Source organism: Solanum pennellii, chromosome 4 (assembly GCF_001406875.1).
Source record: "Solanum pennellii chromosome 4, SPENNV200".
In the NCBI taxonomy this organism is placed as follows: Eukaryota; Viridiplantae; Streptophyta; class Magnoliopsida; order Solanales; family Solanaceae; genus Solanum; species Solanum pennellii.
This window is the reverse complement of record NC_028640.1, coordinates 26293253-26307570: the sequence shown is the minus strand read 5'-3', so window position 1 is coordinate 26307570 and position 14318 is coordinate 26293253. Positions and strand designations below refer to the sequence as shown.

At 33.1% G+C, this 14318-nt stretch overlaps 1 pseudogene; it reads left to right on the top strand.

The window, feature by feature from the left end:
* The first annotated feature begins 4425 nt into the window (after positions 1 to 4425).
* LOC107016635 lies at positions 4426 to 10766 on the top strand (annotated as a pseudogene).
* The last annotated feature ends 3552 nt before the right edge of the window (positions 10767 to 14318 follow it).

The following is a 14318-nucleotide window of genomic DNA, read 5'->3' as shown; positions in this document are numbered from 1 at the left end:
TTATGTAATGTCATTATATGTCTGAAAGTTAACTTTTTATAGGTAAAATTACTTGTTCCGTAATGTATCAAAATACAATAAAACTTTAGTGAAATTTTCAAATGGAACAAAAAAAATAGAAAATAATGCCTATGCAAATATACTATCTATGTAAACCAAATCTTCTTCTGGTGATGAAGTGACTATGCCATTAGGTTTTGGTGGATCATCATTCTCACTAATGTATGCACACTTAGCCTTCTCGCTGCCATAGCTCCACGACAAAGCTCCTTATCTTTTGCGTAGGTATTCAGGATAAAAATAAACCAATGATATTTTGATTTGGCCGCTCAGATACTCCGCAAATGTAGAAACATATAACCCGCAATCTCTATAAAAATGAAAAATGTAAATTATAAACTTAATGATACATGATTAAAAACAAAAATATCAGAATTCTTACAGGCTAGCACAGTTTTTTGGTACAATGTCTTGAGCAAATTCAATCATGAAAGGAACCTGTGCCTCCAAAAGTGAACCAGTAATGTTGTCCTTGTAAGTATCACAATCACCAAAGTTTGTTCGTTCAATTTCTTCAAAGAATCCATTGTCCATGAGGTAAGAAGAATGCATTTTAGACGATATTTTTATCTCGTGCGGAACTGCTTTTTTCCTTGAGCCTAATGATGAGTCATACAGTCTTATTACCCTGTTTTTCAATGCAACAACCGCCAACATCCAATGAAATTCTTGACTGCAATTTGCAATGATATTCATGATACATAAATAAAACACCAAACCACACTACACAACAATTAATGATGCATAACATAAACAATCGAATATACAAATAACTTTAAGGATACCAAATTTAAACTAATGATACATCAACGTTAGTACAACTTATTAAAAAACATGAAAAATACATTACACAAAATGTGTCACTCTCTGATATATCAACTATTTTATTGTTCAGTTTGACACAAAAAAATTCATGATACATTTTTTGATAAACATATAAAACAAGGGTTTTATAAGTGTAGACTAAATTTAAGATCGATATGTATCAAACTAACATAGGTTTTTTGCATGTATCAGTTTTTAACCTAATTTTACTTAACAATATAATACATTTACTTCATGTATCATTCAATTTTAATTTAAGATATCAAACGCAATATAAATCTCTGACAATTTTAATGAGGATTAAAAAGATATATACCATGAACAATGTGGGGAAAAAAATAACGGGTGCTGCTCTTTTCCTCTTGGGGGGATTTTTGCAACCTTTGATTTAGAGGATTCCGAAATATCTTTGTTCAGCTCCTTCCTCAAGTTCAAAGGATCATGCAAACAAAATGTCTATTTTCTGCCCAACCTTCATCATCAGAATCGTAAACTTTTCGATTTGTATCTGGTTCCATGTGTATCAGACAGAAAACGATGAACCAAAATAAAAATAGAAGTAAAAAACGGACAAACATTAGGAGAGAGGACGGAGAAGACGATGTATCAAAGTATCAGACAAATTTCTGAAAGAAAACCTGAAACTCAAAAGTGAAGACTGATATTTGAAATTTGTTTGATGGAAAAAAATTGAAAATCAATTTGGATAATAATTGTAACTGAAATGATAATTGAGTGGAATTAGCGAGACAAAGAAGGAGTGACATAGGGAGTGGTGAAACGCGGGGGAGGAAAGAGGGAGTTATATATCTGCTAGATTTCAATTACAAGTTAAGAAAGGGATTTAAGTCATTTTTTTAAGAAGTAGGAAAAAGTAGACAATAAGAAACTTAAAGTTGTGTATTTAAGTTATTTTTTAAAAAATAAAACTGTTTGAAAGACAATTAACAAGTGAGAGAAAATCTCAATAACTACCTTGAGCTAAACAAGGAAAACAAATATTCTTTTTGTGATATATTTCTTAATTTTATGACTCCCATTAATTATCATTAAGATTTTCAAATTTTCTGTTAATACGCTGTCGTTTTTAATGTTTTTTTAAAAAAAAGGATATTCACACTTTTTAAAAATATTTTTTTAAAAATTTATTTAATATGTTATAACTCGTAATTATTTATTGTTAAAATTTGAAAGATAAAAGAATAATGTCATAACTTATTATTAGTAGTCATGTAAATGTTATATATAAAATTTTCACGATTTTTCACCTTCTTCTTAATATCGGTATTGTTTATCTATTTTATACCTCTGTTAGTGTAGAGTCGGCCACCCAACAACCTATAACGCTAGTCACTACTCTCACTGGCACTAGGAAGTAAGTGTGGAGTAGAAGTCTCTTTATAAAGTTTAAATACACATATTTCTTTTTTCTTTTGCAAGAAGGGAAAAAAGAAAAACTGAAGATTATCAACATTTAAGTTTTATAAAGAGATTTTTTCTCCACTCTACACTAACAGAGGTATAAATATAGAAACAATACCGATATTTAGAAGAATGTTGAAATTCAGGGACCTCTACATCTTTGCTTGATTGTCAGAATACATGAAAAACAAAATGCTTAAGTAATAGTATATAAAGAACAACATTATGAATCATAATAAAGCAGTTAAAGCTTCTTTACAATGGGTTATTGAAAATAGTAACTGTTGATGATAACATTTACGAATAATAATGAGTTATAATAATAGCGACCATCAATTAATGTAATGCAAGTAGTGGCAATATAATTAGAGGTCTTATAATTGTCATTTAAGATTTGTAACATTAATAACAGATGGATTCTTTTTTAAAAATAGAACACAGAAAAATACGGGGAAAAGGCAAAAAATTAAGAAAAAAGATAAATGTGAATTCAGATTCAAAGTAGTATGCCACAACAACATTTTCTTTCTGATTTTCGTGTTTTGTACCAGTATTCAAGCCCAAATAATTTGGATTTGTGTCATGTATGACCCTATTTTGGGGGAATATGAAGAATTTTTTTCATACGTAGGGTTTGGACCCGAGACCAATACTTAAGAGAGGAGCAGCCCCATCCGTTATACAACATTAATTGATGGTGTATGTGTTAGTAATTATTCTGTAAGTGCTTACACTAGATTGGAATTATTGATGGCAATGAACCAGTGTAGGACGGGGGCGGTGCGGGTTGAGCTTAACCCGCAAAATTTTTAATCCCCTCCACCCCGCATAGCAACACTTATCATTTTCAACCTGCCCCACACCGCCCCGCATATACCCGCCACCATGAACCAGTCCCACATTATTTTTTTTAATATTTTCTTTTTCTAGTTATATTTGATACTAAAAATAATATTCATAAAAAAAATTTAATTTTCATTAAGTTGTACTAATTTAATAGGATAGTGACTTGAAATTTTATTTTTTAGAGGTCAATTGGAAACATGCAAGAAAATATATTTTTATTGAACCATTTTTATTTATAATCTTCATTTTTTTTGTGGCTTTAATACAATTATCTTAATAAATAATGTTCTATCACTCTATAACAACTAAAAAGTTAAAATTAAGTTTGAACTCCAATAAAATTACATGTACCCACTACCCGCCCCGTCTCACGGTAATGTTTTTTTATAAATCCACTCCAACCCCACCCCATTATCATCCCCAATTGGAATTTGTTGAATAAGTTTTTCAATACATATCATTGCATCATTCAATCCAACAAAAAACACACTATTGGAGGTATAAAAATTCATATTACCAGGAGATACATGTGCAATATACGTGTATAGACATTAAAATTTTGTAGGAATCTAAGAGATGTGTTCAATTGGAATTGGGACTCTAGAAGGTGTATTTAATTTTAGTTAAAATTCTCAGAGACTACTAAACTCTAAACCCTAGTTTATGCCTATATAAAGAGTACTAAAATTCCATTAAGAGGTCAAAATCTCGAATATCACATAAAATTGATGGTTCATATAGAGGCCTAATATAAATCATCCTAGTTTGAGAAGTACACTACTAACGGCCCTCGAATGATTGAATAAATATTATTGGATTACAATGGAGGAACAGAATCTCAAATCATGGATAAATCTAAGTAGATTAGAATCAAGGGAGGACCATAATTGTGTCTGCAATAAAATTATATTTCTTCATATTTTATTTATGATTGTTATTATTTTTCTATCACTTTAAAAATTGTTGCAAACAACGTGTCACGAACTATTTAATGACAAAAACAAGAAAAAAAGCGAACAGTAGATGATCTACAAATAAATTACAACCCCATGTAGGACATACGGAAAACGTTGTGAGCTTCAAATAAAGACCCCAACGGACATACTATGGTCATAATACTTATTGACAACACACTTCTCTTGTAATGCATAATACTTGGTTGATTTGTTATGTACCACAAAATGAATAATACTATTAGTGATGAAGCTCACATTCTTAAAGGTTTGAATTTGGTAGAGAATCCTCCTCTTAACTTGAATACCTGCTTCTTCCATGAAAAAATCTCAATCAAGAGACATGGAGGATCCTATAGAAGTACGAAATACCGATCTTGAGAATTTACCAAACCATGTACTTGATCATGAAGTAGTTATAGTGATGGTTCCTTTGTAGATCAAGGCCATCTCAATCAACTTCTTCAACTTGCCAGTTTAGTCTCCTCCTCATATAATCCTCTAGTCTATTATGATGGCTCGTCCACTCATAAACAACAAGTTCATATTCGAGCCAACGCCTTAAATCCTTCAAACATGCCAAAATCAACTTCCATTACATTCCAACTCCTGAATTTGCTTCAGCTCCACCTATCTTTAATGCCTCAAGCAGATCCCAATCACATATTCTTCCATTATGGGATGCATCTATGCATATGTGCGAGCCCGTCGATTCCTTTTTACGCAATATCTCCTCTAAATCCAGACGAGTAATTTTTGTTCATGATCCTTCTATGTCATATAGTGTTCAGGATGTGTCTTCCATTCCCAATGCTGCTTCTTATATATTTAATTGCATTTCAGCTTTAAGTTTGTACTGTTTTATGTGCTTATTTAGTGGAATGACAATCAATCTTGGAGAAGAATTAGCAAAAAACCTACCGTCCTTTGAAGGAACAATGACTTATGAAATCAATAACATTATAGCTCTTCAGCCTCCATATACTGATATGAAATCTAGTGAGATCCATAATACAAGCAAAGTAATGAAGGCGAGTTTCTTGATTTGTTGGCACAAGTAGGAAGTATGTAGAGAATAACAGAAGAAGAGTATAATTGGGGAACCCTTATGCTAGCCCAAGCCAACTAAGGAAGAGGAAGCTAGAAAGGAGAAAGAGTATTTTGGATAAAAGTACCTTGATATAGAAGAAGAGAGTATTCTGGATAAAAGTACTTTGATATAGAAGAAGACTAGTAGATTTTGGTTTATTACAAATGACTATGGTCACACCTATTTATCCTAGTATATGGGTGCTTCTAGAAATTATGCTAGAAAGATCTACAAGAAAAATCTACATGATCCTATCTTCTAAATATCTATCAACAATTTAGAATTTTGTATTATTCACTATAAATATATACTTCTCTAGAACATCTACACAATTCCTAGATACACCAATTACCTAAGGTACTACTCTTCATAACTCTAGAAAATTCTACTTAATGTCTATAATTATTTATACCTCCAAAAATTCATCTTTATTTTTCACACTCCCCCTTAAAGTAATTTTTTTGAAACTACCCAACACTTGTTTTGGAAGAACTCAAACAAATCTTTGAGCAACGTCTTGTTGAAATATCGACAGTTTCTTCCGAACTCCTCTTGCTTTATCAAATGATAATGATTTTCCATTATCAAAGGAGCCATGTGAATTATCTCGTCCTTGATTTCCTAGACTCCCCATTTCTCTTAAAATCCCTATAGTTGTACTATGTGGAGAGACATCTATGATGTACAAGTTTGAAACTCCGATGTTCAAAATTTTGGGACACGCTTCTTCCAATGCAACTTTATAATATTGAGAGATTTCATTAGTATTAGCCTCTTCATCTGAGTCGGTATTGTCATCTATTTCTTGTGATGTCTCAACACTATAGTAGGATACACCACAAGATTTCCTTTCTAGCACTTCAATTACTTGTTTATCATCTTTATATGTTTCGACAGTTATATTATCTGTCGTTTTGCCTAAAATTTGGCCTTCAAGGTCGCTTCCCCATCTATTTGATCAGCATTTTCTTCTAATATTTGATCTAAGCTAATGACTGACGATTGATCGAAGACTTTAACTTCCCATAAATCTTCCTCAGTACTTTATTCATAAAGGTCACCATCGACATACATTGCTCCAGACATTTATTCAAAATCTATTTCCCTGATTTCTTCGATAAAAGCAACCATATCACTGGTATGAACATTTTCAAGATTTTGTTGCTTTATATCGACGACATCATTGTCTTGTTTCTCCATGTAATCGACTGCATTATATTCTGAATCCTCGATTAAGCCTTCTTCAAGGTTGATGAAAACCATACATCTATTTCTAGAGCCTCAACTACTAAATAATTTTCCCAGTCTTCTTCTTCTTCAAAAATTTTTTGAGCCATATTGCTCGCCTTTGCTCAACAATATCTTTTTATATGCCCTATTTCTCCACAACCATAAAATCTTAGAGGCTTCTTACCATTATAGTTAGAAGACTCTTCCTTCTCTGTAGGTGAGCATGATCCACCTGAGGATCGAGAGTGTAGCATATATCTTGTTTTTCCTTTAAAGTTCCTTTTGTCGGCTGCAAGAGAATTTTCTTCTATTTTGATAAGTATGCTAACCAACTGATTCACTAGTAGTTCCTGTGAATACAACAAATTTTCAAACTCCTCCAAGGATGCTTGTTGAGTCCATCCTTGAATTGACGTCACAAATGGAATATATTTAGGTTTTAACCAATGAATGACGATTCTTTTTATTCGTGCTTCCGAAATAGCCTCTTTCGGATTCAACAAAGATATCTCAGAACATAAGTTCTTAATCATCAAAAAAATCGGAGATATAAAGATTACCTTGAGTGGTGTTGGCCAATTCATTCTCTAATATCTACAACCGAGCTTCATTCTTTTTATTGAGCAAGCGATCGAGGGTCCTCCATATTTGATGAGCTGATTTACACTTTATAATGTGATCAAATAAAATGGTCCTCTTCAGAGTGACCTCCGCCTTCGCATTAACTTGCTTTCATTTCTTGTATATGCTACTGTTTTCCAATCTGTCAACAGGAGGACTTGTGTCATTCCCATTAACAACATCCCATAAATCCTCTCCCACAAGGTATGATTCTATACATATATTCCATACCTTCTAATTTGAGTGATTCAACAACTCCATCCCCAGTCCATTTACACGACCGCTAAAATCCATCTACACAAACTAGTTGAATCTACCTCCAACCCGATCTTGAAATAACACTCACAAGTCAATCTGTGGCTATGGCTCTTATACCATGTAGAGAATAACAAAAGAAGAGTATAATTGGGGAACCCTTCTGCTAGCCCAAGATCGTTAACTAAGATCGGAAGATCCAACTAAGGAATACAAAGTTAGAAAGGAGAAAGAGTATTCTCGATAAAAGTACTTTGATCTTGAAGAAGACTAGTTGATTTGCGTTTATTACAAGTTACTATGATCACCCCTATTTATACTAGTATATGGATGCTTCTAGAAAATATTCTACAAATATCTACAAGAAAAATCTAGATGATCCTATCTTCTAAATATCTAACAACAATCTAGATTTTTCTATAATTCACTATATTATCTACTTCTCTAGAACATCTACACAATTCCTAGATACACCAAATACTTAAGGTACTACTCTTCATAACTCTAGATAGTTCTACTAAATATCTATAGTGACTTATACCTCCAAAAAATCATCTGTATTTTTCACACTCCCCCTTAAAGTAATTTTTTTGAACTACCCAACACTTGTTTTGGAAAAACTCAAACGAAGCTTTGAGCCACGTTTTGGTGAAAATCTTGGCAGTTTCTTCCGAACTCCTCTTACTTTATCAAATGATAAAGATTTTCCATTATCAAAGGAGCCATGTGAATTATCTCGTCGTTGATTTCCTAGAATCCCCCTTTCTGTTAACTTCCCTATAGTTGTACTATCTGGAGAGACATTTATGATGTACAAAATTGGAACTCCGATATTCAAAATTGTGGAACACACTTCTTCCGATGCAACTTCATAAAATTGATAGATTTCATTAGTATTAGCCTCTTCATCTGAGTTAGTGATGATATTGTCATCTATTTCTTGTGAAGTCTCAACACTATAGTAGGATACACCATCATATTTGCTTTCGAGCTCTTCAATTACTTGTTTATCAGCTTTAGATGTTTCGAAAGTTATATCATCTATCGCTTTCCGTGAAATTTTGCCTTCAAGGTCGGCTTCCCTATCTATTTGATTAATATTTTCTCCATTTGCTTCTAGTATTTGATCTAAGCTAATGACTGATGATTTATCGAAGACTTTAACTTCCCATACATCTTCCTCAATACTTTCTTCATAAAGGTCACGATCGACATACATAGCTCTAGACATTTGTTCAGAATCTATTTCCCTAATTTCTTCAATAAAAGCTACCGTATCACCCGTATGAACATCTTCAAGATTTAGTTGCTTTATATCGATAACATCATTGTCTTGCTTCTCCACGTAATCGACAACATTATATTCTGAATCCTCGATCAAGTTTTTTTCAAGGTTGATGAAAACCATAACAACTATTACTAGAGCCTTAACTACTAAATAATATCCCAGTCTTCTTCTTCTTAAACAACTTTTTGATCCATATTGCTCTCGTTTGATCGAAAATATCTTTTTATATGCTCTATTTCTCCACAACCATAAAATCTAAGAGGCTTCTTACCATAATAGTTAGAAGACTCTTCTTCTCTCTAGGTGAGCATGATCCATCTGAGGATCGAGAGGGTAGCATATATCTTGTTTTTCCTTTAAAGTTCCTCTTGTTGGCTGCAAGAGAATTTTCTTCTATTTTGATAAATACACTAGCCAACTTATTGGCTAGTAGTTCCTGTGACGACAATAAATTTTCAAACTCCTCCAAGGATGCTTGTTGAGTCCATCGTTGAATTGACGTCACAAATGGAATATATTTAGGTTTTAACCCATGAATGACTATTATTCTCATTCGTGCTTCCGAAATAGCCTCTTTCGGATTCAACAAAGATATCTCAGAACATAAGTTCTTAATCATCAAAAAATGATCGTAGATAGAAAGATTACCTTGAGTGGTGTTGGCCAATTCATTCTCTAATATCTGCAACCGAGCTCCATTCTTCTTGTTTAACAAGTGATCGAAGGTCCTCCATATCTTATGAGCTGATTTACACTTTAAAATGTGATCAAATAAATCAGTCCTCTTCAGAATGACCCCCTCCTTCGCATTAACTTGCTTTCATTTCTTGTATATGCTACTGTTTTCCGATTTGTCAACAGGAGGACTTGTGTCATTCCCATTAACAACATCCCACAAATTCTCTCCCACAAGGTATGATTCCATACATGTATTCCATACCTTCTAATTTGACTGATTCAACAACTCCATCCCCAGTCCATTTACACGACCACTAAAATCATCTACGCAAACTAGTTGAATCTACCACCAACCCGATCTTGAAATAACACTCACAAGTCAATATGTGGCTATAGCTCTGATACCATGTAGAGAAAAACAGAAGAAGAGTATAATTGGGGAACCCTTCTGCTAGCCCAAGATCGTTAACTAAGATCGGAAGATCCAACTAAAGAAGACGAAGCTAGAAAGGAGAAAGAGTATTGTGGATAAAATTACTTGGATATAGAAGAAGACTAGCTCATTTGGGTTTATTGAAAGTTACTATGGTCACCCCTATTTATACTAGTATATGGATGCTTTTAGAAATTATTCTAGAAAGATCGACAAGAAAAATCTAGATGATCCTACCTTCTAAATATCTAACAACAATCTAGATTTTTCTATAATTCACTATAAATATCTACTTCTCTAGAACATCTACACAATTCATAGATACACCAAGTACTTAAGGTACTACTCTTCATAACTCTAGAAAGTTCTACTAAATATCTAGGATTATTTTTACCTCAAAAAAATCATCTTTATTTTTCACAGAGTAAACAACAATGGGCAATTGGACCATTTTGGACTACTAAACTCCCAGATCAGTTCTTTATATATATTTTGGAACAACAACTACATTTTCCGATAGAGTAATCATAGAGATAGCGATGGGATTAGAACAAAGCAAACAGAAGTTCATATGGGTTTTATGAGAAGATGATAGAGGAGATATCTACACCCTGGAAGCTAGAAAACTTGAGTGGTCAAAAGGATTTGAGGAAAGAGTAAAAGGTGTCGGGTTAGTGGTAAGAGAATGGGCACCACAACCCGAAATCCTGGATAATTCTTCCAGTTGGGTTCATGAGTCATTGTGGCTGGAATTCTTGCATAGAGAGTATTACTATGGGGGTACCAATAGTTGCTTGGCCTATGCACAGTGATCAGCCAAACAATGGTTTCTTAGTGACGGAAATATTTAAAATAGGCCTGATTGGGACGGAGTGGGATAAACGCAGGGAGCTCATAAGTCCATCCACTATTGAGAATGTCGTGAGGAAGTTGATGGAATCAGAAGAAGGTTATGCAATTAGAAAAAGAGCAGAAGGATTGGGAGAAGCTGCGAGGCGTTCCACTAAGAAACAGGGTTCTTCTCGAATAGAGTTGGATTATTTTATCATTTTTATTAAAAGATAAAGTTGCTTTCACCATATTTTTCAAGTATCTTAGTTACATCTAATTTAACTTAAAGTTTAGGTTCGGTATCTTAAACTTTTTATGGCTATCACTCAGATGATCGCTTTGTAATTCTCATTTTTTTTAGTGGCATCTCCTTATTCAACATTTTTGTGTTACGAGATTGCAATTCAAGATTTAAAGTGTTTTTGTTTTTGTGTTTTCTCACTTATTTATGATAATTATAGTTGCCCAACTTCTTTAGCCCCCAAACTTGGCCAGGCCGAGCTTTACAAGAGATTAATTGGAATGGGGGACACTCCCAAAACTTAATTCGCACAATAGCCACTTAATATCTTTTTTGATTAATTTTTAGGGTTAGGGTTAAAAAAGGTGAAAAGGTGGGGTTGGATTGTGGGGTCATGGGTCATTTCATCACTTTAAGAACTTGGGGTTAAAAACATGTATATAAAATATCATTTTCATCCCCAACACTTCAACATAAAATAGAAGCATCCCTCAAAATAATTATATTACAATTCCAAGGATTATAAAAATAATTTAACAAATAAAGTTAACAGTTTCGAGGAACCTCCTCGTCTTCATTCAGATTCTCAACCTTTTGTATTGAAACTATAAACCTTCATAAAATTATTCATCCTTCATCGTTCGTTCATCCTTCGTCTTCCTTCTTCTGTATTTCATCTTCCATTACCGAAAACCTAAAGAAAATAGAGATTCTATAGTTGTTCTCGAAAAATGAAGTCGAGTTTGTCTATTTTCATCAATCTTCTTGTCATGTTCAGTCAAAGTTTTTTCAATCTACTTCCCCTATCCTTTTCAATCTTCTGAGTCTGATGTAAGTTTATCGTGTTTTCTATTTTCTTTTAGCCTATTTGATTTTTATATTGCTATAGTGTCGTGAAAATCTTGAAGTTTAGATGTTTGTTAATATTCTGAAAATCTCACCCGTTCTAGTTCATGCATAGAAATATTTGATTTTTTATTTTTATCGATTTTTTGATTTTTAACGTTTATCTGGTCCAACAAGCTAAAAGATTTTACTATATGTTGAGAAGCCCCTGTATGTTGGTCGACTACAATGGAGTTTAGGTCAATGGCATTATCGAGTTTTTTTGGAACTCATACTTTTTCATAGATATTTTAAGCATTACTTTGTTTGTATTGATAGACTTTTGGTAGATTTTTAATATGAAAAATATATTTTTGCATATAATACAGTATGACTCCTAAATCGCGGAAGTGCTAAAAGATCTATTTCTAAGCCTTCTAAAAACAATAAATGAAAGGCTGAAGAAGTTTAAAGAGTATCTTCAATAAAGAAATAACTTGTAGTTGAAGAGCCTAAGTCTAACTTATATTCGGATACAATGGTTGAGATCGATAACTATGAATACAGTAGTAAATTTAGTGAAGAAAGAACTGATAGTGTAGATGAGGAGAGTAACACAGACAGACTGGAGATGAGGACGATGATCTTCTGTCCTTGCTAATGTGTGCAAGAGATATATTTGGTAAGTCCTTTAATATAAGTACATGGATGGATGAGTTTAGATCTTTTCCAACGAAAATTTTTTTGAGAGCAAGATTGACCCTTTATTGTGATTTTAGAACTGTGTTAGTTCAACAAAAAATTCATAATGAATTTAAAACTAGTCGCTTTGGACATTTAAGAGATATTCCAGAGTACTACAAGTTCAATGGACAATTGGTCCATTATATGTTGTTGTGTCATGCTAAAAACGATAAAGAAATTGCATGAGATGTGGTTTTGTGTGAATGATAAGCCTGCATGTTTTGGCTTAAAAGAGTTTGCACTGATTACGGGGTGGAATTGCTCAGCATACCCCCGTGAATCAAGAATGAAAAGAGTACTTGAGAAAGGTCAGAAATTCTAACATAAAGTGACGAAGAGTAAAAATACCAGTGTTACAAAATTGATGAATTTGATTAAGGGTACTAGATTGAACAAGGAGCAGAAGTTGAAGTGCTCCTTAGTTTGGTTACTCCACTCTTTATTGCTTGCCCACGATCGATCTAAGATTGTGGATTCAAACCACATTAATATGGTAGATGATTTAGAGTTTTTTAAGAGTTATCTGTGGGGGAAAGAGTGTTTTGATTTAATAGTGAAGTATTTGAAGACATAAATTTAATTGAAGAAACATATGCAAGTGTACCATGAAAGAGGAAATGCATCATATGCTTTGTATGGCTTCCACTGGGAATTTCTTTTACTGGTTATCAATTAAGTACTCATTTATAATAAAGTTCTTATATATTTATAAAGTATTTGGTAGTCTCTGTTTTTTTTTTGTTTGTTATTTTATTAATATCAGGTTTGGATATATGAGGCTTTTCCTTAAATTGGGAAGTATTCAAAGAAGTCATTAGATTGTCCTCTGCCCATTCCCAATTTGCTTAGACTCCAAACGACAAAGAGTGATAATGTTGTATAAGGTGATCCATTTAATTATAAAAGAAGAAGTACAAAGGTATAAATTTATTTATTATTATCTAGCAATATTTGCAATTTAGCTTAAGGTTTTGTATTATTTACATTTTTTTGTAGATTGTGCATCCATACTTTATACCTACTATCTGTGAAACAAAAAAAAATTATATAGATTAAAGCCATATATGAAAGAATTCAAGGACATAAGCATTGATGCCTTAAAGGCAAAGTTGAAAGGTGTCACTATCGTGACTGTTCCAGTAGACAACGAGGAGGATGAAATATTGGGTGAAAACAATTCCAACAAACCGTATGAAAATTTTGTTTCGAGTGGACAGAATAATAAAAATGATAATTTATGTGAGCGTGTTGCATCCCTTGAACTATCAATTATGGAAGTTGTTACTTTCATACAAGATGAGAAATTGAGGAGAGGTTAAAAAACAAGAAAAATGAAGGTAGATTAATTTATGTAGTTTTGTGTAAAAGAATATATTTATAACAATGCTAAGCTATGTATTTATCAGCAGGTATTGAATATTATACATCACCAACAATTTATAATGATGGTGATCCTACTAATGTAGATGAAGTCCTTCCATTAGCAATAGTCGATAAAGATCTTGTACCGTTGATGAGGACTTCGCAAAAGAAGACAATGAAGTTGTATACTAGATGTAAGAAGGAGGGAAAGAACAAGAGGAGAAGAAGATGAAAGAGTAACGCCCCGAGCCTACACCCTGGACATGGACAGCACCCAATGACCATTGATGGTCTTGAGCGAACCCTTGGTCTGTCTTACTTAACTCAGCGGAAGACTTAAGTCAAAAAATAACTTTAAAATAAGGCTTATCCAAAATGGCAACTTAAGTCTTATCGTTTACAAGAGATATGAAAAGAATAAATAACTAACTCTATCTGTCTATGAAGCCTTTAAATTAAAGATGGATGTTGGGGCAGGACCCCTAATCATCCTAACAATTGAAAACTGTTAGAAAATAGCTAAAAGGTAAAGATGTCCTTTGGAATGAAGGGAGCCTCACCAACTAAATCTCACTGGATCAATGGTGCGCTGGAATGTCGATCCTAGTTACCTG